This window comes from Coenobita brevimanus, chromosome 62 (assembly GCF_032717465.1).
Source record: "Coenobita brevimanus isolate Jiangsu-jjx chromosome 62, ASM3271746v2, whole genome shotgun sequence".
Lineage (NCBI taxonomy): Eukaryota > Metazoa > Arthropoda > Malacostraca > Decapoda > Coenobitidae > Coenobita > Coenobita brevimanus.
The window spans coordinates 28,742,131-28,769,630 of NC_137015.1; the positions used below are offsets into that span (position 1 = coordinate 28,742,131).

The 27,500-nt window shown below is 44.3% G+C and overlaps 1 protein-coding gene across 5 annotated transcripts in view; it reads left to right on the forward strand.

Annotated features, from left to right (window-relative positions):
• Positions 1 to 27,500, forward strand: part of Mef2 (myocyte enhancer factor 2) — a 209,162-nt gene that overhangs the window by 94,118 nt on the left and 87,544 nt on the right. For 4 of the 5 annotated variants that reach the window (XM_080275732.1, XM_080275730.1, XM_080275734.1 and 1 more), the window contains exon 1: positions 6,094 to 6,742. The exons of the other annotated variant lie outside the window; for it this stretch is intronic. The gene's annotated coding sequence lies outside the window, so the exon portion shown is untranslated. Of the gene's footprint in view, positions 1 to 6,093; positions 6,743 to 27,500 lie in introns of those variants that run through there. 5 annotated transcript variants of the gene reach the window in all.

Sequence of the window (27,500 nt, forward strand, 5' to 3'; positions counted from 1 at the left end):
ATTGGAGAGGCCAGCCCCTTCTTGCCCATGACATTTTTTTTTTTTTAATCACTCCTGCTATTTCCAGACGATTTTATTGATCTCAGGAGACTTTTCGAACTGGAGAGGTTAAATATCGCCAAAATTAACCCCATCACTCCTTTAGATCATCACTTAATAAAAACCGTCTGATGGTGGCAGGAATAAGAAGAAATACATAATGGGATTGAGGGGGTTAGGGGGAGGCCTGTGGTGGTGGAGGAGGTTAGGTGCTTCAAGCCGAGGACGTGTTTCATCTTCTGTTCTTGCTACGACCAGACGATTTGTTTTTAGCTTTGGAGAGACTTTTCGAACCGGAGGGATTTGATACAGCCTTCCTTAACGTCCCCCTCACTGCTAAAAATCTGCCCTAAGTTGAGTGAAATCGTGTGTGAATGCAAGACTGTGAACCCGCTGGACTGTAGGTTTATATACAGAGGCAGTGGAACCGCCTGGTTATGTCAGTGCCAACACGTGAAGGCGTCCATTCCCCCGCCACCTGAAGGGGTTAAGTAAGCTGAATTATCGCGATTTGTGTCGTTAGGGATATAATTTGTGGGTTTAATTGTATCCCTATCATTTTGGTTGGATCAGATTAGTATGATGAGATTATTATAGTGTTTACACAGTGTTGATGTCCGTGATTATACGACTGAATGATTCTCTCTCTCTCTCTCTCTCTCTCTCACAGAGAGAGAGAGAGAGAGAGAGAGAGAGAGAGAGAGAGAGAGAGAATCACTGCAGGATGAGACTTTTTCAGTGGGAGAGTGTTAACCAGGAATAACCTTTGGCCATGCTAACTAAGTACGAAGCGGAATCTGATGTCTCTAGTGAAAACGGTGCATGGGATAATCGGGTAGGCAGGGTAGATCATAAAGCAGGTAGAACATAAGGCAGGGCAGAACATAAGGCAGGGCAGAACATAAGGCAGGGTAGAACATAAGGCAGGGCAGAATATCAGGCAGGGTAGAACATAAGGCAGGGTAGAATATAAGGCAGGGTAGAACATAAGGCAGGGTAGAATATAAGGCAGGGCAGAATATCAGGCAGGGTAGAACATAAGGCAGGGTAGAATATAAGGCAGGGTAGAACATAAGGCAGGGTAGAATATAAGGCAGGGTAGAACATGAGTGCCACAGAACACCCTGGAGAAGGTGAAGGTAAGCCTGCAGTTCACCGGGTTCACGTTCAAATGGACCTGGGGCTTCAATTATGCTACCCCTTCAGTACGGTGACGTTGAGGTTTGTATTATATTTGTGCTTGCTACCTCTGATGATTTAGTGAAGGGGGAGGGTTAGTGAGGGCTTTTCCTGATCTGACAAGTTCGAAGAGTTTCTCCAAAGTTGAATAAAATCGTCTAGAGGTTGCAGGAGTCAGCGGTAAAAGACGTCATCGTATTGAAGGGGTTAACTATGTATCTGTCTGCTGTTTCTCTTTCTGTCTGTCTATCGAAGCTATATCTGCGCCTGTCTGTCATATCTCTGGTATCTCTGCATCTGTGTAGCCGTCTGCATTCATTCATCTGCACGTCTTCCTATCGCTTGCTGCTTCTTTATCTGTGTATCTCTGACATCTCTCTATCTCTCTGTCAGTCTCTTTCAGTATCTGTTTGTTTAACTGTCTACCTGTCTGTCTGTCTTTGTACCTATCTCCCTGTCTATCTGTCTGTGTGTCTGTTTCTCTTTCTGTCTATCTATTTATGTATGTCAATATCTGTTTCTTTATTCAACCGTCTGTATTTATCTACCTACCCACCTTCCTATCTGTTGCCGTACGCCTAATCCCAGAATTCATTCCGGGTGGCTGGAAAAATTGCCCAAGTCCCTTCATCAGCATCAGCATTGTCAGCACTCAAAGCCATCAGGTAGTTTGTTGCAGTAGGGTAAGGTAGGTTAGGGTAAATTATTAGCTTAGGTAGGTCTGTTATGGTAGGGTAGGTTAGATTAGGGTTGGTTGGTCTATTAGAGGAAGGGAGGTTAGATTGGGATAGGTTAGTCTGTTAGGGTAGTTAGGGTAAATTACATTAGGTTAGGTAGGTCTGTTACCGTAGAGGAGGCTACATTATTAACTTAGGTTAGTTAAACCAAATTACCCACACGCGCAGCGGAAAGGGGTTATGTGTTTGGCTGGTTTGTCTGCCTTTCTATCTGTCTGTTTGTTTGCAAAATTACAAAATAACTATTGCATGGAATTGGAGCAAATTTACAGAAGGATTTAGAACGGTCAGGGGAACAGGTGATTAATTTGGGGGTAAAGGTCATAGGTCAAGGACAAGGTCGCTTCAAACAGTTTAGATCCATGTTTTACCAGACTTGGAGAAGGGTTGAAGGGTGGGTCAAAGTGATGTGATTCAGTTTTGAGAATAATTGTTCTTAGATAAAGATCACAGGACGAAGTCAAATTGTCGGTCTTTTATCTCAAATGGGTTTGATCTGGTTTGGATCAAACTTCATGGAAGAGTTTAAGGATAATCTTGGATGAAATTGTTATATTTTCAGAACAGTATGTCAAAGAACAAGGTCATAGAGAAAGATTTTTTTAATCAGTTTGAACCAAACTTGGTGGATGAGTTAAGGTTTAGGTAAGAATGAACTTATTCAGTTTACAAGACAATGAGTCAAAGGTCCAGGACACAAGGCAGCGGCAGAAAGACCCTTTCACATGATCAGTGGCCGCCTGTCGTGTCCCACCATATTGCTTATCAGTTTCGATGCCTGGCAACAAATCACGCTTTAAACAGTAGGCCAGCAGAAGGGAACGTGCCTCAGGTCATCACGTATACACGATTGTTTTCCACAACTTTTCATCGGCATACTCCAACCACAGGTCCCGCTGATCATGTGGACGCACCTTTAGACCGATTGTATGGCGCGGGTGTTGCAGTCTCAGGGCTCTTCTTATTTTCTTTAATTCATACTGCCGCCAGACTGTTTTGTAAATATTTGGAGAGACTTCGAACAGGAGCAGTTAGATATGGCTTTCATTAACCCCTTCACAACGTAAGCTCTGCCATAAGTTGACTAATCGTTTGTTGTTACCAAGAATGAAACATCGTCGCCGGACTGAAGGGGTTAGGATTGGTTGTGTTATGAAGCTAGGTCGGGATGGGTTAGGTTATAATGTAATGTTAGTATGGGTGAGGTATGTTATATTAAGTTTGGCCAGGTTAGCGTATATTCTGTTTGGTCAGGTAAGCTTATATGTTTTGTGAAGTAGGTTAAGTTAGGTGACGTTAGGATGAGTAAGGCCATGTTAGTGTATATCATGTTGAATTGGTTGGGTCAGGGGTATTGGGAATGAACGAGTCTCTCTCTCTCTGTCTCTCTCTCTCTCTCTCTCTCTCTCTCTCTCTCTCTCTCTCTCTCTCTCTCTCTCTCTCTCTCACCATGGCAACGCAGAGAAGGCGACCAATGCTATACCAACTCGCTTTACGACCACCAGTGTCATGACCAGTTTGTTAACGAGTTTTCTGGCAGCCAACATTATTGCAGCCAGTATTACGGCAACCAGCATTGTGGCTACCAGCATTGCGGCCACCATTACGATAACCAACATTATAGCAACCGACTACGGCAACCAACATTATGATTACCAGCATTACAGCTACCATTTTGGCAACCGAATTGTGACAACCAACATTGCGGCTATCAGCATTATGGCAACCAACATTACGGCTACCAACACAATGGCAAACATTACAGCTACCAACGCTATGACAAACATTACAGCTACCAACACTATGACAAACATTACAGCTACCAACACTATGGCAGTCATTACGGCTACCAACACTATGACAAACATTACAGCTACCAACACTATGACAAACATTACAGCTACCAACACTATGACAAACATTACAGCTACCAACACTATGACAAACATTACAGCTACCAACACTATGGCAAACATTACAGCTACCAACACTTTGACAAACATTACAGCTACCAACACTATGACAAACATTACAGCTACCAACACTATGGCAGTCATTACGGCTACCAACACTATGGCAGTCATTACGGCTACCAACACTATGACAAACATTACAGCTACCAACACTATGGCAGTCATTACGGCTACCAACACTATGGCAGTCATTACGGCTACCAACACTATGACAAACATTACAGCTACCAACACTATGGCAGTCATTACAGCTACCAACACTTTGACAAACATTACAGCTACCAACACTATGGCAGTCATTACGGCTACCAACATAACGACAACCAACGTTACTGCTACCAGTAATACGGCTGCCAACATTACGACGACCAACACTGCGACTACAACCATTATGGCAACCAAAATTACGTCTGCCAACACTATGGCAAACACTACGGCTACCAGCATTATGGCAACCAACATTACGGCTACCAGCATTATGGCAACCAACATTACGGCTACCAGCATTATGGTAACCAACATTACGGCTACCATCATTGTGGCAACCAACATTACGGCATTATGGCAACGAACATTACGGCATTATGGCAACCAAGGAGAAAGGGGAGGCAAGGAGGAAGGTTATCGCCAGGTGTGGGTTGCCCTCTCCAGCATACCTCACCCTCCCCTCTCCCTCTCTCTCTGTCTTACCTCCCTCCCTTCCTTCCGGCTCCTTCCCTCCCTCCCTGCTACTGGCTCATCTCTCTCTCTCTCTCTCTCTCTCTCTGTGTCTCTCTCTCTCTGTCTCACACACACACACACACACACACACACACACACACACACACACACACACACACAGTCACTGACTTCTGGGACCTCATATGGGGAGGAAAAGTAGGGAGGAAGAAGGGAATGAAGGGTTGAAGTAGGAGGAGGAGGAGGAGAGGAAGAAAAAGAAGCAGAAGAAATAGAAGAAGACAAGAAAAAGAGTAGTTTGGAAATGGCTGCGGGAAGAAGAGTAGAGAGGTGGATGGTTAGGAAGAGGAAAGGAGAAGAAGAATGAGGAAATTGGAATTGTATGAGGCAATAAGAAGGAAAGGGAAGGTTAAAGGGAGGGAAGAGGAAGAAAGAGGGGGAAAATGAGGAAAGAAAGAAGCGGAGAGAGAGAGAGAGAAGGGGGGGGGCTGAAGAGGAAAGGGGAGAAGAGAAGAAATGACAAATATGAGGAAGAACGGAAAACGGGAGAGAAAGAAGAAAGAGCAGGGAAGGGTGGAGAGGGAGAGAGGGAAGGTGAAGAAAGGGAAGAGTAGGAAATGTTAGAGAAGAAGACAGAGGATGTGGTAAGGAGGAGGAGGAGGAGGAAAAGGAAGATGAAGGGAATAGAGAAGAGTTAGGGAGAAGAGGGGAAGGACAGAAAGAGAGGAGTAAGTATGTGGAGAGGAAGAAAAGAGAGAGAGAGGAATGGAGGGAGAAAAGGTGAGATCGGTGGGGAGTAAAGGAATGGAGTGAGTGTGTGAGAGAGCGAGGGGTAGGGAGAGAGGGGAGGTGGCGAGAGAGTGAGTCAGCGGAGTAGGTTCCCTCCCCTTACCTCCCCTCACTTCACTTCTTCCCCTTACATCACTCCCTACTCTTCCCTCTCTCACCTCCATCCCTTTCCTTCCTTTTCCTCATTTCACTTTCTCCTGTTTCCTTATGGTTCATTCTTTTCTCCTCCTCTCTCCCTTCTCATATTCTCACATTTCTCTCCCTTCACACCCCTCCCCCCCTCCTCTCCCTCATGTATACTCCTCTCAGCTCTTCCCTCTTCTCCCCCACCTTTCACTCCATCTCACCTTTCTTCTTCTCCTCCTCGCCGCTCCTCTCTCCTCAACCTTTCATTCACACCTCTCATCACGTTCCTCACCGCCTCTCTCTCTCTCTCTCTCTCTCTCTCTCTCTCTCTCTCTCTCTCAACAAACCTCAGCGCCTGACTCTCTCCCCTCACCCACTCTCCATAACTCCTCCCTCCCTTCCTCAATGCCACCTCCCTTAGTGCCATCCTCCCTCCTCCCCTCCCCCGTCACTCCTTGTCTCTCCCCTCCAGCCCCCCTCCTCGTCTCCCCCTTCTCCGCTCCCCTCACCTCCCCTCAGTGGCAGCTACCCTCGTCTCTCCCCTCGCTCGGCAGTCAGTGAGAGGGCAGCGAGGGGAAGGGCCACACGTATCTGATGTCGTCCCGCTCCGACACCCACGCACCTTTTCGCCAGCGCCCCATATAAGAGGGAGTCCTGCTGATTCTCCAACAGCGCCCCATAACCTCACCATCCAACAACCCTTACGCCAAGTACGGGGATAACAAGCCAATTCCCAGCACACCAGTTCGTCAAGACAGCGGACGCCCCATCAAGACACTGTGAAAGCCTGGCAGTGGGATATCAAGGCAGTTTTGACAGCCCAGGTGACCACAGATAGCCACCACCGTCATACTATCTGACCACCAGCACAACTCGGCCCCACCACCATCACCACCACCACCATCTCCTGACGCTACCCTTGATTGTACCATTTCTAGTCGGTTTTGGAATCTCAGTAATTTTAGTCTTAATAAGGACAATATCCGTTTAAGGCAACTGTATTTATTTTACCGGTGATCATCTTTGAAGTTTGCAAACCCAGACTTTAAAGAAGGGAACTAAAAGAACTACTTTGTATGCCTCCCAAACCAAAGACTTTTATACCTCGGTTGTGAACTCTATATGATTCTCGGTGTTCTGGACTTGGTGTGTTTGCAAGACAGACGCAAAGGAAAGCCAAGGACTCATCAAGCACGCGAGTAAGCGAGCGCCTCCACTCAAGTAAGTGTTCATTTAGTCGGGTGAATGATGTGCCTGCGAAAATTCATCTGTATCATATTTTAAAACTGTGTGCAGTGTGAGCCTGTGTGTGATTTGTGTGCAGGGATTTTCATGGATTTCACATTTCTTTTCATGAGTTTTTATTTTTCTTTCTAACCCTTTGGCTGCGGTGGTTTCTGTGAGAGCTGAATAAAATCGTTCGGCAATATATTTCTCTCAGGCAGAATGTAAATTAAGGTACCTTGTAATCATGATTTCCTGGATTTTTCTAACACATTCGCCCAACGTTCGCCGGAACAGAAGGGTAATTAGCGGCCAAAAGGTTATATGCACATAAATTTGAGGATGTTTTAAACTGAATTGTGACGAAGTATTGTGTTTGATGTATAAGTACTGTTCCGTATATAAATTAACACTTCGATCCTTTTTATTCTTACTACTTTCTCCTTCATTCGACTTCAAAAGGATTTTTCGAGTTAGGTATAGCCTTCATCAATACATTTACTAATAACAGCCATTCTTAAACTGGATAAAGTCATTGAGAGGTAGCAGGAAAATTACTGAAAATGAAAGTTACCGGTTTGAGGGGGTTAAGAGTATGGTAACAGACGGTCATCAGGTGGTAAGCAGCCACTATTAACCCCTTCAGTACCGTGACGTCATTATCATACATGTTGCCGCCGGCCTATCTCATGCAGCGACCGAGAGACATGCGATATTGAAGGAGATACATTCCATCAGCCCTTTTACTCCAGTGACGTATTTTCATCTTAATATATGCTACTTACATGCAATTTTAAACTTAGGACAGACATCTAGCAGCGAAGGTGTTAATGAAGGCTTTCTATAATTTCTCCTGCTCGAAAAATCTCACATCAAGCTTCCTAAAATCGTTTGGAGGTAGAAAATAAAAGTAATAATACGTCATAAAAAAAATAAATATATGCGGTATTAAAATTTCCAAGCGATGTCCGGGTGTGAAACAGAGTGCGGAATTCTTGAGCGATGTTTTCCTCTGCTTTTCGTGTAAGGTGATCAATAAATGCGCGCCCAGGGTGTGTGGCCTTTGAAGTGTGATTATATTAAGTGTGCTGGCCCGGCGAAGGATGGTATTTTGGTAGTGTGCAGGTAAATATAAGAGAGAGAGAGAGAGAGAGACTGAATGTGTGTGTGTGTGTGTGTGTGTGTGTGTGTGTGTGTGAGAGAGAGAGAGAGAGAGAGAGAGAGAGAGAGAGAGAGAGAGAATGTGTGTGTGTGTGTGTGTGTGTGTGTGTGTGTGTGTGTGAGAGAGAGAGAGAGAGAATGTGTGTGTGTGTGTGTGTGTGTGTGTGTGTGTGTGTGTGTGTGTGTGTGTGTTCTTCGGCCTGTGTATCTGTGTATACAGTATTTAACGTTTGGTTGTGCAAATAAATGTAAAGGTGCGTGTGCGTGCGTGCGTGCACTTCCGCCTGTATGAGAGCACATAGGTATCCAGACTAACACCAGATGATTTTGTACAGCGGAGAATAATCCTGCCAGTCTGAAATTACATAGAGTAGCCCCAAATTCTCGTCACGTATAGGTTTACATTTTGTTCATGCTGCCTTTAGACGATTTTACTAATTTTTCGACTTCGAGAGCTATAGTTACTCCGTTTACTACTACTGAGGTTAAATAAAATCGTCTGGTGGTAGAGTGAACGACGCGAAAAACACGTCATGAGACTGAAGAGGTTAAACCCCTGACTGCTGTGGCTTCCCTTAGATAAGTTCCTTCTGACCAACACCACACGACTTTACTACCCTGAGAAGAGACATGGCAGAGAGACCTGGCAGTTTTAGGCCAGGCTGAAGTGAAAAGAGTACATTAGATGTGTATTTACCAAGGCTGATGTATCCTTGTTTCTTTTACCATGTGGTGCTTGAGAGGGGCACCTTCACGTGGTGGCATCGATATGGCTGGGTGATGGAGCTGCCCAGTTATACAAACGTCCCTCAACTACTTCCGTATCACCCAAAAAGTGAATGGTGAGGTGCAGGCGGATGGTGGCTTCAGCCTACAGTTCACCTGGTTTACATTTCAGATGACCCTGGGGCTGCAACTATTAATACTAATGCGAATACTTTTATTATGCCATTTAATCCCGTCAGTCTGATCACGTACATCTTAATTTTCCTGTTGTTATTAGCTGACAATTATATTCTTTAGGATTTTTTTTTTTTTTTTTTAACTTGAGGGGCCAGATACAGCGCTCATTATGCCCTTTCCTACCAGCCGTCTCCCCTGCGTTGAGTAAAGTCTTTGTGTGGTAGCAAGAACAATACAAAATACATCCATGGAGCGAAAGACTTAGATTTAGTGAATTTAGTGACTTGACTTATCCATTTCGGTTACTTTTTTTTATAATATATTTATGCCACCTCAAGGCGATATACTCAAAATAGGGAATATCTTTATTACAATGAAGGCTTTATCGATCCCATGCATATCGAAGGGTCTCCAAGTTTGAGTAGAAAGGTCTGGAAGTAATAAGAACAGAATGAAGGCTGTGTCATCGGAGTGAAGGAATTATGGGCGCCACTGAGGGTGAGAGTACGGTGCTACGCACAGGTTCAAATCCCCAGGAGGAAACGGAAGGCCATTCAGTGCTTCTGGCGACACCAGTCACCTGCCCTTAACCACTTCAGTCCCATCACTTCTTTTTATTATTACTGGTATTCTTGTTATCCTCCGACCATCTTAAGTAGTTTAAGAGAGACATTTGGATCTGGAGGGGTTTTGATGCAGTATTCGTTAACCCCTTCAGTACTAAAGGTCTCCCCTACGTCAAATAAAGTTGTCTGGCTGTAGCAAGAATGAAATAAACTTGTCTTCCTCGGAACACGGAAAATCGTCAGGTTGCAGGGGCAAAATATTCTGGACTACGGTAGCCTAACCTCGGCCCCGTACACCTCGAAGGAGTTCTGGTTATGACCTGTAGACGTACGTTATATATTTGTTTCTGTTTTTTGAATATGTGTACTTGAAGTTTTAAGTGGGTTTGGAAGTGTACAGTAGCAAACTATAGTAGTAGTAGTTGTAATAGTAGTAGCACTAGTAGTAGTAAGAACCCCTTAGTCTTCTGAACGTGAACCAAGGGATTGCAGTCTACCAACTTCCTTCGAAGGATAGGGAGGGAGCTGTGGGACATTTGTATATCCGGGTAGCGGAGCCGCCCGGTTATATTGGTGCCATCACGTGAAGGCGCCCCTCTCCAGCACTAGCATGTTACGTCTCACACACACACACACACACACACACACACACACACACACACACACACACACACACACACACACACACACACACACACACACACCATTTCTAGCCTCGCGTTATATCTTTGTGTTATTAGGTCGCGTGGTTAACTCTCTCTAAGTAACTGCGTTTTACAATGGTGTCATTGTGTATTAAATTAGAGGTCTATGCCAGGAGTCCAATTCCTTCCCTGCGTGTCCGTCTTTTACATACCTTCCTTGTTACCCCCACACGACTTATAGATCAGGAAGAGTCATGGTACTGAAGGGGTACAGAAGCAGCCATAAACCCCTTCAGTCTCCTCACGTCTTTATTCGTTAATTAGCCTCCTCCTGATTTTTTTTTTTTTTTTTTTTTTGAGACTCGGAGAGGTCCCTCAGAGAAGTAGCAGTTGTCGTAGCGCTAGATTCATCTCTGCCGTGAACCCAGTGGACTGCAGGCTAAAGATGCATATCTCCGGCAGTCACCGTCCTTCTTTTGGGAGAGAGGGAGGTAGATGGGGGACATTTGTATAACTGGGCAGGAAATCCCCCCACCCCCTCTCCAGCACCCCACCCCCTCCCTCTCAGATTAAAGGAGTCAAATGAAAGATAAATCCAACCCCTCCTGTTCAGAAAATCTCCCAAGCTGAAGGAAATCGTCTGAAAGTTGCAGGAATAAGTGACGTTCTCGGGCTAATATTTTTTCTTCTTACCACCGGACGATTTATTTCAACTTGGGAGACATCTCTGGTAGTAAAGGACTGTACTCTCTCTCTCTCTCTCTCTCTCTCTCTCTCTCTCTCTCTCTCTCTCTCTCTCTCTCTCTCTCTCTCTCTTCCTTTGTTCTTGTCTCCAGACGATTTTTTTCACCAAAAGTAAAACCCGGTAGTGATGGGGTTAATATTATAGGGGTTTTGTGGCTTAAAATTATTCCCTTCACTACGATGACTTGTATTCTGTTCTCGCCGCCACCAGACGATTTAGAGAGAGAGAGAATCACCAAACTGATGGGGTAAAAAGAAGAGAATATCAGATCTTTTTTGTAGTAATTTTAACCACCATTAAAGTGATAAATAATTAATAATACATAAATAATAATAATAAATAGGCGACGGGTAAATGTAAATGATTTATTGACGCCCGGTTTTGGTGTCGGAATCTGTGGGTATAAAAAGGATTTCAGTCGCGCCATAGTGAAGCAAAATTAACACTAAGTAGGTTAATTTAAACTTTATCCAAAAATAATTAAGTCTCCAAAAATACATTGAAAAAATAATGTGTACTTAGTGAAGGACTACCCTTGAGGAAGGATAGATAGATAGATAGATACGAGTAGATAGATGAATGAATGGGTAGGTAGGTATACACAGACAGACACAAATGAGAGGTAGGTAGATGGATAGAGAGGTAAGTAGATAAATAGATAAGCTGATAGATAAAGGGATCGATTGCTGATGAATAGGTAGGTAGATAGATAGACAGATAGGAAAGTGGACGGAATGAAAATGGAAGATTGCAAATGAAATGGGATAGAATCACGTAGAAGTATTTTACGTGGATCAGATAATGAGATAGATAGATGGGTAGACGGGTTGATGGGAGTATGGAGTGAGAAGGAAAGAAGAATTTTAATTTAACCACAGTAGGATAGAATTGCTTGGAGGTGTTTTACGTGGATCAGATAGATAGATAGATAGATAGATAGTTTGGTAGGTAGATTGATACTTAGACAGACAGACAGGCAGGCAGATCGATCGACAGGTAGATAGATGTAGTGACGGGAGGGTACATGGCGTCTTGAGTTAAATAGATCGGTAAATTGATAGATAGATTGGCTGATAGAATGAGAGGTAGATAGAAAGTGAAGAAACAGACTGACTGATAGAATGATAGACAAAGGTGATAGATAAATGGACGGAAGGCATGGAAGAGAGGAAGATAGATAGATAGGTAGGTAGGTAGACAGGTAGGAACAGATGGATAGACAGATATGTAGACAGAATTAGAAAGAAAGTAGAGTGACAGATAAATAGAAAGCTTGAGAGGGAGAGCTGCTTTTAGAACGGTAGAGAGAGAGAGAGAGACAATGAAAGGTGTTTTGAATGAACGAGGTACCGGGAAGAGATAGAAAGATAAATAGCCGGCAGAGTGAGAGTGATGAGGCGGCAGATAAGCAGAAAGAGATAGATGGATAGATAGAGACTCGTGGATAAATAGATAAGTAGATTCATAAATATAGACGGACAGACACAGACATGGATAGATAGATAGATACTAGGTAGAGAGACAGATGGATCGATAAAGAAATAGACCTTTAGACAGACAGGTGGACAGATAGATAGATGGATAGATAGACAGACAGATAGATGAAAGGGAGGATAGGTGGAGTGATTACGGAGGGACTATAGTTTAAATGGGATGGACGAGATGGCAGGATACATAGATAGATGGAGAGAGAGAGAGAGAGAGAGAGATAGAGAAGGGGGGTGAATAGAACAGAAATGCGGAGGTAGAGTGAAAGGCTGAAGTAGACTAGATATATAGATAGATAGATAGACAGAAATATGGATATAGATATAGTAGATAGACACGGTGATAGGTAGTGGCAACCATCATCCACTCACTTGATGTAGTGCTGCCTCCTGCTTCATTCACCTTTATCACCTTTTCTTTCTGCCCTCACTGTTCCTATTTCTCCCATCTTTCATGTCACGTTTTATTGCTGTACTCCTCTTTCCATTTCAGGTGGCATTACCTTGAGTGACAAGCCAAATGATTTCTTGTAAGCCAGGAAACCATTTACGTTGCTGGGTGGTAACCATATAACCAACCCACACGTGTTTCCTACGTGTCAGCAAGTGGGTTGGCGGGGAGTTAGTGTCCATTTCCGTAAAACAACTAACTCGGGACAAACGACAACCCCTGCCGGGATTATGGCGTCTGGCTATAGATAGATAGATAGACATACGCATAGATATATACAGATAGGCAAAATGTTTAGGTTTGGAATGAAGAAGCACAACCGAGGATAGATAAGGTAGGAGAGTATACATACTTTCATACATACAAATATATACATACATACATACTGTACGTTGAAGACAGATATCCATAATCGATAGGTAGACACAAAGATGATGTTTGTTGGAGAGAGAGAGAGAGAGAGTTGAGGGGAGGGGGGAGTGTTAATAAGCATCCTTGTAGTTCTGATATACAGGGTGTAACAAAAACATTTCCAGAGTATGTTAGGAGGTGTGTAAAGGGATGTTACGTAAACAGAGGAGGGGCTTCCCGAGTGAGTGATGAAGGGATACGCCACAGTACTCACCTTACACTCATTTATCTTATTCACACGTCTTTACTCACCTTATTCACTGGTTATTACTCATTCTCCTTATTCACCGTCATTACTCATCTAATTCACCCATCTTCACGCATCTTATTCACCAGTTTTTACTCATTCACCTTATTCACCGTCTTTATTCATCATATTCACCTTACTCATGTCTCTATTCATCTTATCTTATTCATCCTTCTTTATTCATTCACCTCATTCACCCGTCATTGCTCATCTTATTCAACCTATTCACCCGTCTTTACTCATCGTATTCACCCTATTTAACTGCCTTTACTCATCTTATTCACTGTTTTTTGTCATCTTATTCACCAGCATTTATTTATTTTATTTACTGGCATTTGTTCAGTGCTGACGGGTATTTACTCATCTTATTCACTTTCTTAACCGGTATTTATTCATCTTATTCACCATCTTTGGTTTTTCATTTTATTCACCAGTGTTTATTTCATCTTATTTACTCATATTTGTTCAGTGTTAACCGATATTCACTCTTCATTCACCGAAATTTCCTCAGCTTGTTCATCATCATCATCATCACCACCACTACCACCACCACCACCACCACCACCACCACCACCACTTCGCGCACAAACGCTCCGCAGTTCAAATCCATTTTTTTTCCTACCATACCAAACGCTGCCAGGGACGCAGTGTTGTCTCCTTTAACCCTCTGATGGGCGGGATAACTCTAGCTTGTGTCCCAGCCCACGCCAGACGATTTTATTCAGCCGAGAGTGAGTCATAGGAGCCTGAGTGTTAATACAGGACTACGGTCGCCTAATCTCAGGGGTTGGGTGGCACCGTTTGACATTATGTTATTTATTTCATGCGTTATTTATTTCATGGACTCACTTTTGTTTTATCATCTTACTCATATTAATCACCCTTTATCATGTGTCATTTTCTTATTCACTGACACTGACGTACATTATTCATCGATTTTTATTCATGTTGCTCATTTTAATCACCCTTTTTCATGTGTCATTATGCTTCTTCACCGACACTGACTTGTCTTATTCATCGATTTTTATTCATTTTTCTTTCTTTGCTCGCGCTGTTTGCCATTTTTTCATATTGTATTCACTGTCATCATCTACTCGTACTTTGATTGTTGCTGTTCATCGATTTTTTTAATCATTCATTTAATTAATATTTTTTCATCCTGTTTATGTTCATGCAGTTCATCAAGTTTACTTACCAATATTCGTATGTTTGTTTCACTGTCAGTTTCACTCACCCTGTTCATCACCTTTATTCACCTTGTTTGTCGAACTTCACCATAATCATCCATCTTAATTAGTTATACATTTGCACACCTTACCCATTCACCTGTTGCTGATGAGGAGCCTACGCGTGGTGGCGCTGGGCTTCTTGGGTAGAGCAGCTGCAGTGTCCACCCGGCAGCCAAACCTCCTTACATTCCCTGCACCTCGCCGTTGGATGGACCCTGGTCCGACTTTGGTGAGGCGTTGTCTGCCACACGAGGACGCCGGTTCTCTACAGGGTGTATGGACAGGACTATGCTGTACTGTACTGCACCTGTAGGACACCTCCAGAAAAGCTATTGTCCACTTGTGATCGAGGGGTAGCCTTAGCCAGACAGGCTGGAGTTATGTAGCAGCAGCTGCTGCAGAAACTACATTCATCATTCACAAGTTGTTCATTGTATGTTGTCATAGCTTTTAACATCATATATTTCAATGTTTTGCTCATCAGTCGTTTTTTATCTTTATGTACCATTATTATTATTATTATTATTATTATTATATTGTAGGCGGTGGTGGTGGGGTCATTATCATCATCATCATCATTCACCCTTATCTTACCTACACTCATTTATTTTTAGTCACTTGTTAAATATTCATTCCATTGGTTATCGTTTAATAGTCATTCCTTTGATCTATTTTTACTACATTTATTCTTTGATGTCTGATTATTCTCATCGTATGCATGGTATTATTCATTCATATTCATTTATTCATCTTATTCAGGGAACTTTATTCATCTTATTTATCATTCTTTATTTTTCTTATTCGTCGATATTTATTCATCTTGTTCAGGGACCTTTATTCATCTTATTCATCGATCTTTATCCATCTCATCCATCGATCATTATTCATCTTACTCATCTTCGTTCACCTTGTTCACTGTTCTTTGTTCATCTAAATAATTGATCTTTATTGGTCATATTCATCATTCTTTATTGTGCTCGTTAATCTTTATTCATCTTATTGATCTTTTTTCTTCGTATTCACTCATTCTGTTGATCTAATTCATCGATGCTTATTCACTGATCTTCATTTTATTCATCAATCTCGTCTTATTCACCGATTTACATCATTCTTGTCCAATGGTATTTACTGACCTTATTCATAGCTCTTATTCATGTTATTTATCTAGTACATATATTAATAACCCTCTCATGGACGGAGCAACTCAAGCACTCAATCCAGTTAACGCCAGACGGTAACATTCAGGTGAGAGTGAGTAAGGGAGGCGGAGTGTTCATTCATTATTCATCGGTCTCGTGGTATTTGCTGTTTACGGGTATTTCTGCTTCTTCATCCAGTGCCTGTGTAATTCATTCATTCATTTCGCTTGTTACTCAGCTTATTCTCTCTCTCTCTCTCTCTCTCTCTCTCTCTCTCTCTCTCTCTCTCTCTCTCTCTCTCTCTCTCTCTCTCTCTCTCGCATCGTGGTCATTCATTTTCAGTTTCCCTATTCATCATTTACTTCATCTTATCCTTGCAACTCTTATTCATTTTCTGAGCTCAAAATTGCTGCTATTCATCTTACGCAGCGTTTGTCTTCACCTTTGTTACTAACCTCTTGCTCTTTGTTGCCTCCCTCCCTCCCTTACTGTTGTTCCCTTCTCGCTCCCTCCCTCCCTCCCTTACCGTTGTTTCCTACTCCTCCTCCCGCCCTTCCTCTCTCCCTTACTGTTGTTCCTTACTCCCTTCCTCCCCCCCTCCCTTCCTCTCTCCCTTACTGTATTTCCGTACTCCCTCCCTCCCTTAATACGATCTCTCTCTTCCCCCCCACAATTCTCTTCTTTCCTCCTTCCCTAGTGCTATTCCTCCCTTCTCTTAGTACTGCCTGTGCCTCTCCCTTTCCCTCCAGTAGTGATCGTACCTCTCTCCCTTCCTTCCCTGGTGCCATTCCTCCCTCCCTCCCTCTACTTATCCTATCCTTCCCTCCATCTCTCAATCCCTCCTCCCTTCCATAGTGCTATCCCTCCCTTAGTGCTATCCCTCCCCCTCCCCTAGTGCTATCCCTCCCCTCCTAGTGCTATCCCTCCCCCCTCCCCTAATGCTATCCCTCCCCCCTTCCCTAGTGCCATCCCTCCCTCCCTTCCTCCCCTAGTGCTATCCCTCCCCCCTCCCCTAGTGCTATCTCTCCCCTCCTAGTGCTATCCCTTCCGCCTTCCCTAGTGCCATCCCTCCTTCCCTTCCTCCCTTAGTGCTATCCCTCCCGTCTCCCATAGTGCAATCCCTCCCTCCCTTCCTCAACTAGTGCTATCCCTCCCCCTCTCCCAGTCCTATCCCTCCCCCCTCCCCTAGTGCTATCCCTCCCCCCTTCCCTAGTGCCATCCCTCCCTCCCTTCCTCCCCTAGTGCTGTCCCTCCCCCCTCCCCTAGTGCTATCTCTCCCCTCCTAGTGCTATCCCTCCCCCCTTCCCTAGTGCCATCCCTCCTTCCCTTCCTCCCTTAGTGCTATCCCTCCCGTCTCCCATAGTGCAATCCCTCCCTCCCTTCCTCAACTAGTGCTATCCCTCCCCCTCTCCCAGTGCTATCCCTCCCCCCCTGGTGCTATCCCTCCCTCCCTTCCTCCACTAGTGCTATCCCTTTCTCACATCCGCCATACCTTTCCCTCCTTTAGCGGAGATTTACTTTTCCAGGAGACACAAGAGGCACGGCAATATTCTGCGCCACTCCCTCCTTACCCATCCTGCAATACAAACATCATTAACGACACGCACTTGAGCCGAACGTTGTGATCTACGGCCTTGAAAATCTTGGTCGTGTTTGAAGTCGTATATCAGCCCTCGTAGCCCCTCTTCCTTGGCGATTTATTTTGCACAGTACACTCCAACACTCACTTGTTTGTTATTTATATCCATTGACGGCGCGACATACATGCAAGTGGATGGCGAGGTGTAATATGTTGAAAAAAAAAAGTGCTAAGTAAAATGTGTTGCGAAATCTACAAAGCCATTTAGAACACGACCTCCGGAGTCTTTATTTATTTATTTACTTTATTTTATTTATTAGTATTGGGTGTATGGCAATTCTCGTGTGTAAAAGAGGTCAGTTTTTCCCTCCCCCTCCATTTTTTTTTTTTCATACCCTCTAACTTCTCTTCCTCCCTCCCTCCCTCCCTCCTTTTCATATCTTTCCTTCATACCATTGTCTTTCTTCTTTCTTTCTTCCTTCCTCTCTTCCCTTCTTCGTCCCTCTCTTTCTTTCATTCCTTCTCTCTTCCTTCATCCCCCTTTCCTTCTCTTCTTTCAGTCATTTTTCCTTCCTCTCCTTCCTTCAATTTCCTCTCACTCTTCCGTCCTTTGTTTTTCCCTTTTATGTCATTCCGTCTTCATGTACTTCCTTCTCTTCCCTCCCCCCGCCTCTCTCTCTCTCTCTCTCTCTCTCTCTCTCTCTCTCTCTCTCTCTCTCCCCACCCATCCATCCATCCATCCTTCCTTCCTTCCTTCCTTCCTTCCCTTCCTTCCTTCCCTTCCTCCCTTCTGCCTCTCTTATTCCCTTTAACCATCCAGCCGTTCTTCCGTCTCTCCGTTTTCCCTACCTTCGCTTCCTTTTTCCTTCTTCCCTCCCTCTCGCCCCCCCTCCTCACATGCAACAGAAGGAAACGTGGCAGCATCGCTTGGCCCTCTGCCGAGAGAGAGGGAGAGAGAGAGAGAGAGAGAGAGAGAGAGAGAGAGAGAACAAAAAGGGGGGGAGAAAGAGGGTGGGAGGAGGAAAAAGATAGTAGGAAGGAGGGAAGAAGAGAGAGGGAGGGAGGGAGGGAAACTAGAGCAAGGTAGAGAGAGAGAGGGGGGGGGGAACTAGAGCAAGGTAGAGAGAGAGAGGGGGGGGGAACTAGAGCAAGGTAGAGAGAGAGAGAGAGAGTGAGAGAGAGCAAGGAAGGAGAGATGGTTCACAAGATAGGGCCCGGTCATGAAAAATACCCTACATTATACACTGAAAAATGAAAGGGCTGAAAATTGTGAAAAAATATGGACATTGTTTTTCAGGTCTCCGTGTGTGTGTGTGTGTGTGTGTGTGTGTGTGTGTGTGTGTGTGTGTGTGTGGAATTGAAGATACATACATACAAGTACAGGGTGGTTCATAAATATCGCCTCGCTAGACTTCACTTGGCGGTATCTTGTGTCTTGCGGGTACGGCTCAGTTTGCTGGTGTGGGCGTGGCGTTATATTTGGACCACCCTGTATATTTATATATTTATTTATTTGTTTATTTGTGTATTTCTTTATAGATGTGGACAGTAAGTAATGGTGTATGTGTGTTTAAATTCTATACTATTAACCTCGCAGCATGAAATGAGAGAGGCAGTTGGAATTGCCCCCGTCTTTCTCTCTCTCTCTCTCTCTCTCTCTTTCTCTCTCCCTCTCTCTCTCTCTCCGGCTTCCATTCCATCCTTACAACCTTCCCGCCTGATTCTTTACTTCTTTTCCTCACTTCCTCCCTCCTTCCCTCACTTTCTTCCACCATTCCTTTCTTATTTCCTTCTAGCTCTCTCCTCCTCCTCCCTCCCTCCGTCCTTCACTTTCTTCCACCATTCCTTCCCTACTCCCTTCTAGCTTACCTCTCCTCCTTCCATATTTCATCTGCCCTTCATCCTTGTTTTCTTTGTTTTTTCGAGTTGTTTATTTTCTTGATCTTTTCATTTCGTCCTTTCCTTTCTTGGTTTTTTGCTTTCCTTCGTGTTTTTCCTTTCTTCTGTTCTTTCGTCTTTATTTTGCTTGTTTTTCCTTCCTTTCTTCCATCCACTAACCCTTTTTCTTTCCCCACATAGCTTCCTTCTTCCTTCCTTCCACCCTTCCTTCCCTCCCTCCCTACCTTGCTTCCTTGCTTGCTTGTTTGCTTGCTTGCTTCCTTCCTTCCTTCCTTACTACTTTTTTCCACTTAGTTTCCTCTTCCCTCCTCCCCCTTTTACCATCATTTCCTTCCTTCCTTCATTCATTCATTTACCTGTCCTTCTTTCCTTCCATCCTTTCTTTATATTTTTCTCGTTCCTCCTCCCATCCTTGTTTCATTACTTCCTTCCTTCCTCTCCTGCTTATTACTTCCTCCTTTTCGCCTTTCATCCTTTCTCTTCTTCCTTCCCTCCTTCCATCGTTCCAACCTTTCTGTCTTTCCCCTTTCCTCTCTTCCTCCCATTTCTCTCTCACTCTCTCCATCTCTTTCTTCCTTTCCATTCCTTCCTTCCTTCCTTCCTTCCTTCCATCCTTCCTTCCTTCCTTCCTTCCTTCCTTCCATCCTTCCTTCCTTCCTTCCTTCCTTTCCCACCCTGATATACACGGAATATATCAGTTCATATTTTTATGCGATATATTTTTTCCAATTGATTTCAGAGGAAGATATGAGAGAGAGAGAGAGAGAGAGAGAGAGAGAGAGAGAGAGAGAGAGAGAGAGAGAGAGATGTAAAGTTGGTGGTTGTGAATAGTGTGATGGTGGCAGCTGTGGTATGTGTGCATGTACTGTATATGTATGTACAGTATATGTATGTTATGTTTTTTTGCGTGCGGTTATGTATGTATGTCTATATGTTGTCTGTATGTGTGTATGTAGGCCCGTGTATGTATGTATGTGTATGTAGGCCTATATATGTGTATATGTAGGCCGATGTGTGTATATAGGCCTATGTATGTGTGTATATAGGCCTATGTATGTGTATGTAGGCCTATGTATATGTGGATGTAGGCCTGTGTATGTATGTACTTATATATATAAAGTTTATTGCGTGTTGTTGTGTGTATAGCTGTAGCCTTTGTATGTATGTAGTTACAGTATATATGTACGTACGCACATACAGTATATATCTGTTATATATAATTATGTATGTATGTGTGATGTACATATGGTTGTGTTTGTGTTTAGCATACTTGTGTATAAGAATGTATACAATGTATACATACAGTATATATGTTAGTAACGTATTGTGTACGTGTGTGTATGATATGAGCATTTGTGTGCATGGTTGTGAACGCTTGTGTGTGTAGGTATGCGTGTTTGTAATGTGTGTAAATATGAGGTTTTCAGTGCGTGTGTTTCCAGTTGTGTGTATGTTTATGACCATTTAATTTTCTGTGTATGTGCATGACGCCTGTGTGTACATTTGTGTGTGCGTTTTTTTCTGACGGTGTGAGTGTTTGCCCGTGTGCTGTTGGTGTTTGCGCACATACATGTGTATTTGTTTGCTGAGGTTGTGTGTGTTTGTGTGTGTGTGTATGTGTGTGTGTGTGTGTGTATGTGTGTGTGTGTGTGTGTATGTGTGTGTGTGTGTGTGTATGTGTGTGTGTGTGTGTGTGTGTGTGTGTGTGTGTGTGTGTGTGTGTGTGTGTGTGTGTGTGTTTCTCTGTAAAAATATTAAACAGTACTCATTAATTGTAATGGCTGCAGTGCAGTAATAATAATGACAATCACAAGGAGCTGTGCCAAGGCACAGCAAAGCCGTCCCCGGCAGTCATTTTAGTGCTGACGTATAAACACAACAGGATATCTAGTCAAAGATGTCACATAACAAATTTGGAGTAAATCGGGTGAAAATTGACGATTTTATGACCATTTGAAATTTTAGGCCCGACCCACCTGACATTGACCCCCGCGCCCTACCGCTGACTGGGGGGTGACCCCCCTGATGTAACGAGGCATGTTATAGGAACCAGATTTGAAAGTTTCACCTTTAGGTTTTGGTTTCATGTCAGTGTGACGAAGTTGAAAGGAGTTATGACTAAAAAACGATTTTTTTTTTTTTTTGGGGGGGGGCCTCCATCTTGGGCCTTGGCCCAATTTGGCCCAAAATTTAATCAGGTGATCAGAAGGTCATAGCCCATCATCCCTGCAGTTTTAGTCAAAATCACACCACTAGTTTTCGCGTCAAGTATTTAACAGACAGCCAGACAGACAAACCGATTGAAAACAATACCCGTCCCAGAGCTCCTCCGGGGCGGGGACGGGTAATCGTAATAACTTCTTCAAAGGAACCTTCTGCTATCACCACTAATAATAATAATAATAATAATAATGATAATAATAAACCCCTCCTCATGCACTAGACCAATCACAAGCTGCCATCGCTTCCTCCCTGTGACGTCACAGTGCAGGACGACTCACGATTGGCCAATAATTATAGTAGCTCTTGTTGACTTATTTTCTCGCACTTTTTTTTTTTTTTTTTTATCGCCTTGAATATATTTATAGGCGAATCTGACACGGGATTTGGGAAATGGCCGATGCATTATGGATTGATGACCGATGGCGGTTAAAAATATGGCGGTTTGACAATTTGGAAAAAAAAAAAAAAATCAGTTACGATATGTTTGATTTATGGAGGGTTTATGTAATGTAACTTTCATGGATTAGTGGATTTGTGGCTTTATATATATAGAGATGAAATGATCTGGTGGGATTGTGGTAATGTCGGGTGTGTTGGAGGTAGCTACTGGCCCACTGGTAGGGATGGTGGTAATTGTGGTAGGGATAGCGGTAATGCTAGTAGGGATGGTGATAGTACTGGTAGGGATTGTGGTAGTACTGGTAGGGATGGTGGTAATTGTTGTAGGGATAGTGGTAGTGCTAGTAGGAATGTTGATAGTACTGGTAGGAATGTTGATAGTTCTGGTAGGAATGGTGGTAGTACTGGTAGGGATGGTGATATCACTGATAGGGATGATGGTAATTGTTGTAGGGATAGTGGTAGTGCTAGTAAGGATGGTGGTAGTACTGGTAGGGATGTGGTAGTACTGGTAGGAATGGTGGTAGTGCTGGTAGGGATGGTGGTAGTACTGGTAGGGATGGTGGTAGGGGCCAATGACCTTCACTTCTGCTCCTACAACTTTAAAATCAAGCAAACTGTCTTATCACGCCTCCTCCCCTCCTCCTGCCTCTCCCTTCCTCACTGGGCCTTTCCTTTGCTTCACCATGCCTCTCCCTGCCTCTTCTTTGCCTCACCCTGCCTCGTCTTTTGCCTCACTCTGCTTTCCTTTGCGTCACTCTGTTTCTTGTTTGCTCCGCCCTGCCTTTCTCTGCCTCACCCTGCCTCCTCTTTGCCTTACCCTGCCTCCTCTTTGCCTCACCCTGCCTCTTCTTTGCCTCATCTGGCCTCTTTGCCTCTCCCTTACCTCACTTGGCCTCTCCCTTGCCTCACCCTGCCTCCACCTGTCCTCACCTTGCCTCACCCTGCTTTTCCCTGCGTCACCTCTCCTTTGCCTCACCCTGCCATATTCCCTCCTCACCTTGCCTTATTCCTAAATCACCCTATCTTATTCGCCCCTCACCCTGTTTTATTCGTGGCTCACTCTGTCATATTCATGCTTACGTTGCCTCATCGTATGTTGCCTCACCCTGCCTCATCCCTGTCCCACCCTGCCACCTACCACACCCAATCTTGTTTCTGCTTCACCCTGCCATATTTCTGCCTCTCCTCGGCTTATTCCTGCCTCACCCTGCTTTTTACTGCCTTATCTTGCTTCACTTCCTTGTATATTCCACACATGCCTTAAACGCCCTGCCTTACCCTGCCTTTTTACATACTATTTTTTTAGAACAGTATCAAAGGTCAGGTCACAGGTCAAGGTCAAAGCAGGATCTTGAAGATTAACTTAAGCAATTTTTTATACATTTAAGGCCAGAATTTATGAAAAGGTTGACGGTAAAGGGAGAACGACGGAATTAGAGTATGAGAATCGGGTAAATGTCAAGGTCACGTGACTGGCTTAACTTCCGACCAGGGTCGCATTTTGCGACATTTTCAAGTCAAGATCATCTTGATATCCATTTTAACAGATACTGAGTTTCTGGTGAGTGTCGCGAAAACGGATCTGCAAGATTGTATTGCCTTTACCTCAGCGCCATCTATAAACATTCGTTCGTGCGTCATGGCTGCCTTGGAAGATATTGTGCAAGCTGAGGAATTAAGTTATAATTCCTCATGTGATTAACCAGACGGGGCATATGCTTGAAATTTTGGCGTCAGATGAAAGGGCAACTGCACCATTGTTGTTGGGGACAAAGTAAAATTGTCAAAATCCTCAAAACCCTCACGTTGTGGTAGTATTAGAGGAAATAGCAGCGTCCTTCACACACATCACCGAGATTTACAGGTGGACTGGCCACATGCTCTTCATCTTCTCTATCGAGTGTGGCCTCACCTCAGTAGCTGTGGGTTTGTTTACAAAATGGAAAGTCAGTATCGGTCAAAATAACTCGGCAGGAACATTGACTGATCTTCACTAGTCATGCTCAAAAATCAAAATCGTTTTGACTTATGGTGCTCGCGAAAACGGGTATCAGCATGAAAGTCAATAAACGGTATCAGTATTGGTCAAGATGTTTGACTTTTAATGTCACGAAAACGCGACTCAGTTTTGATTTGTGTATGCCTGCCTCATCCTGCTTATACCTGCCTTACTTATCCTGCCTAACGCTGCCTCACCCTGTCCCATCCTGCCTTATGTCTGCCTCGCTTATCCTGCCTAACGCTACCTCACCCTGCCCTATCTTGCCTTATATCTGCCTCGCTTATCCTGCCTAACGCTGCCTCACCCTACCTCATCCTTCCTCATATCTGCCTCACTTGTCCTGCCTAACTTACCCTGCCTAACGCTGCTCACCTTGCCTCATCCTTCCGTATATCTGCCGTACTTATCCTGCCTAACGCTGCCTCACCCTGCCTCATTCCAGCCGCACACTACCTTCCGTACCGTACCTCCATTCTGTCTTTCTATATAGTACTTCCTCCTTACCCTCCCTTGAGAATCTTGTGCCTCAAACGCGCCTGCTTCTCTCTCTCTCTCTCTCTCTCTCTCTCTCTCTCTGTTTTTGTGTATTACGTGGTAGTGGAGACTGGTTGGAGGGAACGTGTGATGTGGACCTCATCTGTATTTCTGCATAATGATGATGATAATAATAATAATAATAATAATAATAATAATAATAATGGGCAGCCTCCTAATAAGCATATTTTTTCTAGATAGAGAGAGGGAGGGGAAAGAGACTCAGTTATGCAGGCGACACAGACACTGATAGACAGACAGACAGATAGATAGAAAGAAGAGAGACAGACAGACAGATACACAGACAGACACAGGCAGACAGATAGACAGGATAAACCGAGAGACAGACAGACAGACAGACGGACAGAGAGAGAGACAGACAGACAGAGGGAGAGACAGAGAGAGTGAGACAGACAGACAGAGACAGATAGACAAACAGATAGACAGACAGACAGACAGACACTCAGATGGACATAGGCAGACAGATAGTCAGACAAATAGACCAAAAGAAGAGAGAGAGAGAGAGAGAGAGAGAGAGAGAGCGCCTACTTGGATATCTCACCTTTAACTTGGTCTGTCCCTGCCTTCCTCTCTCTCTCTCTCTCTCTCTCTCTCTCTCTCAGTAAAACACGGAATAATGAAGAAAGGAATATAATGACAAGAGGAAAGGTAATAATGGAGGAAAGAAAATAATGTAAAGGATGTGACGGAAGGAAGGAAGGTGAGACGGGATGGAGAGAGAGAGAGAGAGAGAGAGAGTGGGAGGGGAAGGGAGAAGGATGGAGGGAGGGAAGTAACAGAAAGTAACGAGAGAAGGAGGGATGGAGGAAGGGAGAGAAGTAAGGAGATGGAAGGAGGGAAGAATGGAATGAATGAATGAAAGAGAGAGAGAGAGAGAGAGAGACAGAGAGAGAGAGAGAGAGAGAGAGAGAGAAGGAAGTATGGAAAGGGAGAGAGGCAATAAAGGGAGGGTACACGTGACGTCACTACCGTTGTCACCTGCATAACCCAGTCTCTTTCCCCCCCCCTCTCTCTCCCTCTCTCTCTCTCTCTCTCTCTCTCTCTCTCTCTCTCTCTCTCTCTCTCTCTCTCTCACCTTTCCTCCCCTTCTTATCTACTTATTGGTCTTCCCGTTTCCTCCATATCTCTCCTTATCTCTCTCCTTCCCTCCAGTTTCTCCCTCCCTCCTTCTTTCCTCCTCCTCTCTCATTCCTTCTTCCTCCTTGTCTTCCTCTTTATTCTCTCCATTTGTACCTCCTTTCCCTCCCTTTCTTCCATCATACCAATCTTTCTCCTCCCTTCATTCCCTCCCTCCCTTCCTCCCCCCCTCTTCGCTTTTTTTCTCTCTGGTCCCTACTATCTCTTCTTCCTCCATTCTCTCTCTCTCTCTCTCTCTCTGGGATCCTTCCTTTTCCTTCGTCCTTCTTTCTCGTTTTCCTCTCCTGCCTTCCATCCTATTCATTTTCTGTCATATAGTCGAATTTAAATATACCTTTCATAATAATAATAATAATAATAATTATTATTATTATTATTATTATTATTATTATTATTGTTATTACTCCTCCTCCTCCTCCTCCTATTACTACTACTACTACTACTACCAGTTAATTAATATATTTCACATTTTATCTTTATTCACTAGTTTTGTAGTAATTTCAGCGATCATTATGTGTAGTAGTAGTAGTAGCAGTAGCAGTAGTAGTAGTAGCAGTAGTAGCATTGTCGTCATTCGCAGTTTCGCTTTCTTAATACCGCTTCCCCTTTAACTCTACGGCAAACATCAGCCAAATTTCACACATTATTTTCCTCAGATGTTGAATACGCTCTTTCGTCTCCACTCTTTAGGCTCTCTTCCTCTCTCTAATCTCTCTCTCCCTCTCTCTAATCTCTACTTTATCTCTAATGGATAAGGGGAGGGGGAAGGAGGGGAGGGGAGGGGAGGAAACTAGGTCAGGGTTATGATTACTTGAACCTCCCCTCCCGCCTCCCCAAAACTCTTCCTTCCCCACTCTCCCCTCCCCCTCCCCTCCTCCTCCCCAATTCTCTCCATTCCCCTTCTCCTCCTCCTCCTCCCCAATTCTCTCCACCCCTTACTACCTTCCTCCCTCCCTCCCTCTTTCTCTCACCGCCCACTTGTTCATACCTTCCTCTCCCTCCCTCCCTCCCTTCCTGCCTGTCTTTCTCTCTCCCTCCCCTCTCTCCGTTCCTCTGTCCCTCCCTGCCTGTATTTCTGTTTCCCTCCTTCATTACCCTTCCTTCCTCTCATCCTGCCTCCCTCCCCTTCTCCTTTTCCCACCCTCCTTCCCTACCTCCGTCTCTCCCTCCATTCTTCCTCACTTCTCCCTCTCGTTATCCCTCCATCCTTTTTCACCTCTGTCTCTCTTCCTGCCCTCCATCCTATTGCCCGTACTCTCATTCTAGTTTCATCTCTCCATGCCCCTGTCTCTTTCCTTCCTTCCCTCCCTCTCTCTCTTCCTCGCTCTCCAACTCCTCTTCCTCTCCTTCTCTTCATCCTTCCCCTTCCGTCTCTCTCTCTCTCTCTCTCTCTCTCTCTCTCTCTCTCTCTCTCTCTCTCTCTCTCTCTCTCTCTCTCTCTCTCTCTCTCTCTCTCTCTCTCCCGTCCTTCAGCGAACCTTTCTTTCATTTAGTTATCAATTCCCTCCATCCCTCTCCTCCCTCCCCCTCCCCTCCTTCCTCTATCTCTTCATCTCTTCTCCGCCCCCCCCCTCGTCCCCCTCCCTCCCTCTCACATTACCTCCTTCGCCTACTCAGGTTGCCTCCCTCCTCTTCTCCTTCCCTCCCTTCTTCTCTCCTTCTCTCCCTTCTTTTTTCCCTTCCTCCCTCCCTCACTCCATCTTTCCCTCCCTCCCTTTCCTTCCCATTCACTCTCTTCCTCCTTCTCCCTCCACCTTTTATCTTCCTTCGTTTCCTTCTTACCTTCCCTCCCTCCAGTATGTTTTTTCCCTCCGTACCTTAATTCTCTCTCCCTTCTTCTCTCCCGTACGACTTTCAGTCCCTCCTTCCCTCCACCTCCTTTTCCTTCTCCCTTCCTCCATCCATCCATCCATCTATCCATCCATCCATCCATCAATCCATCCATCCATCCTCGCTGTCTTTTCCTCCGTCCTTT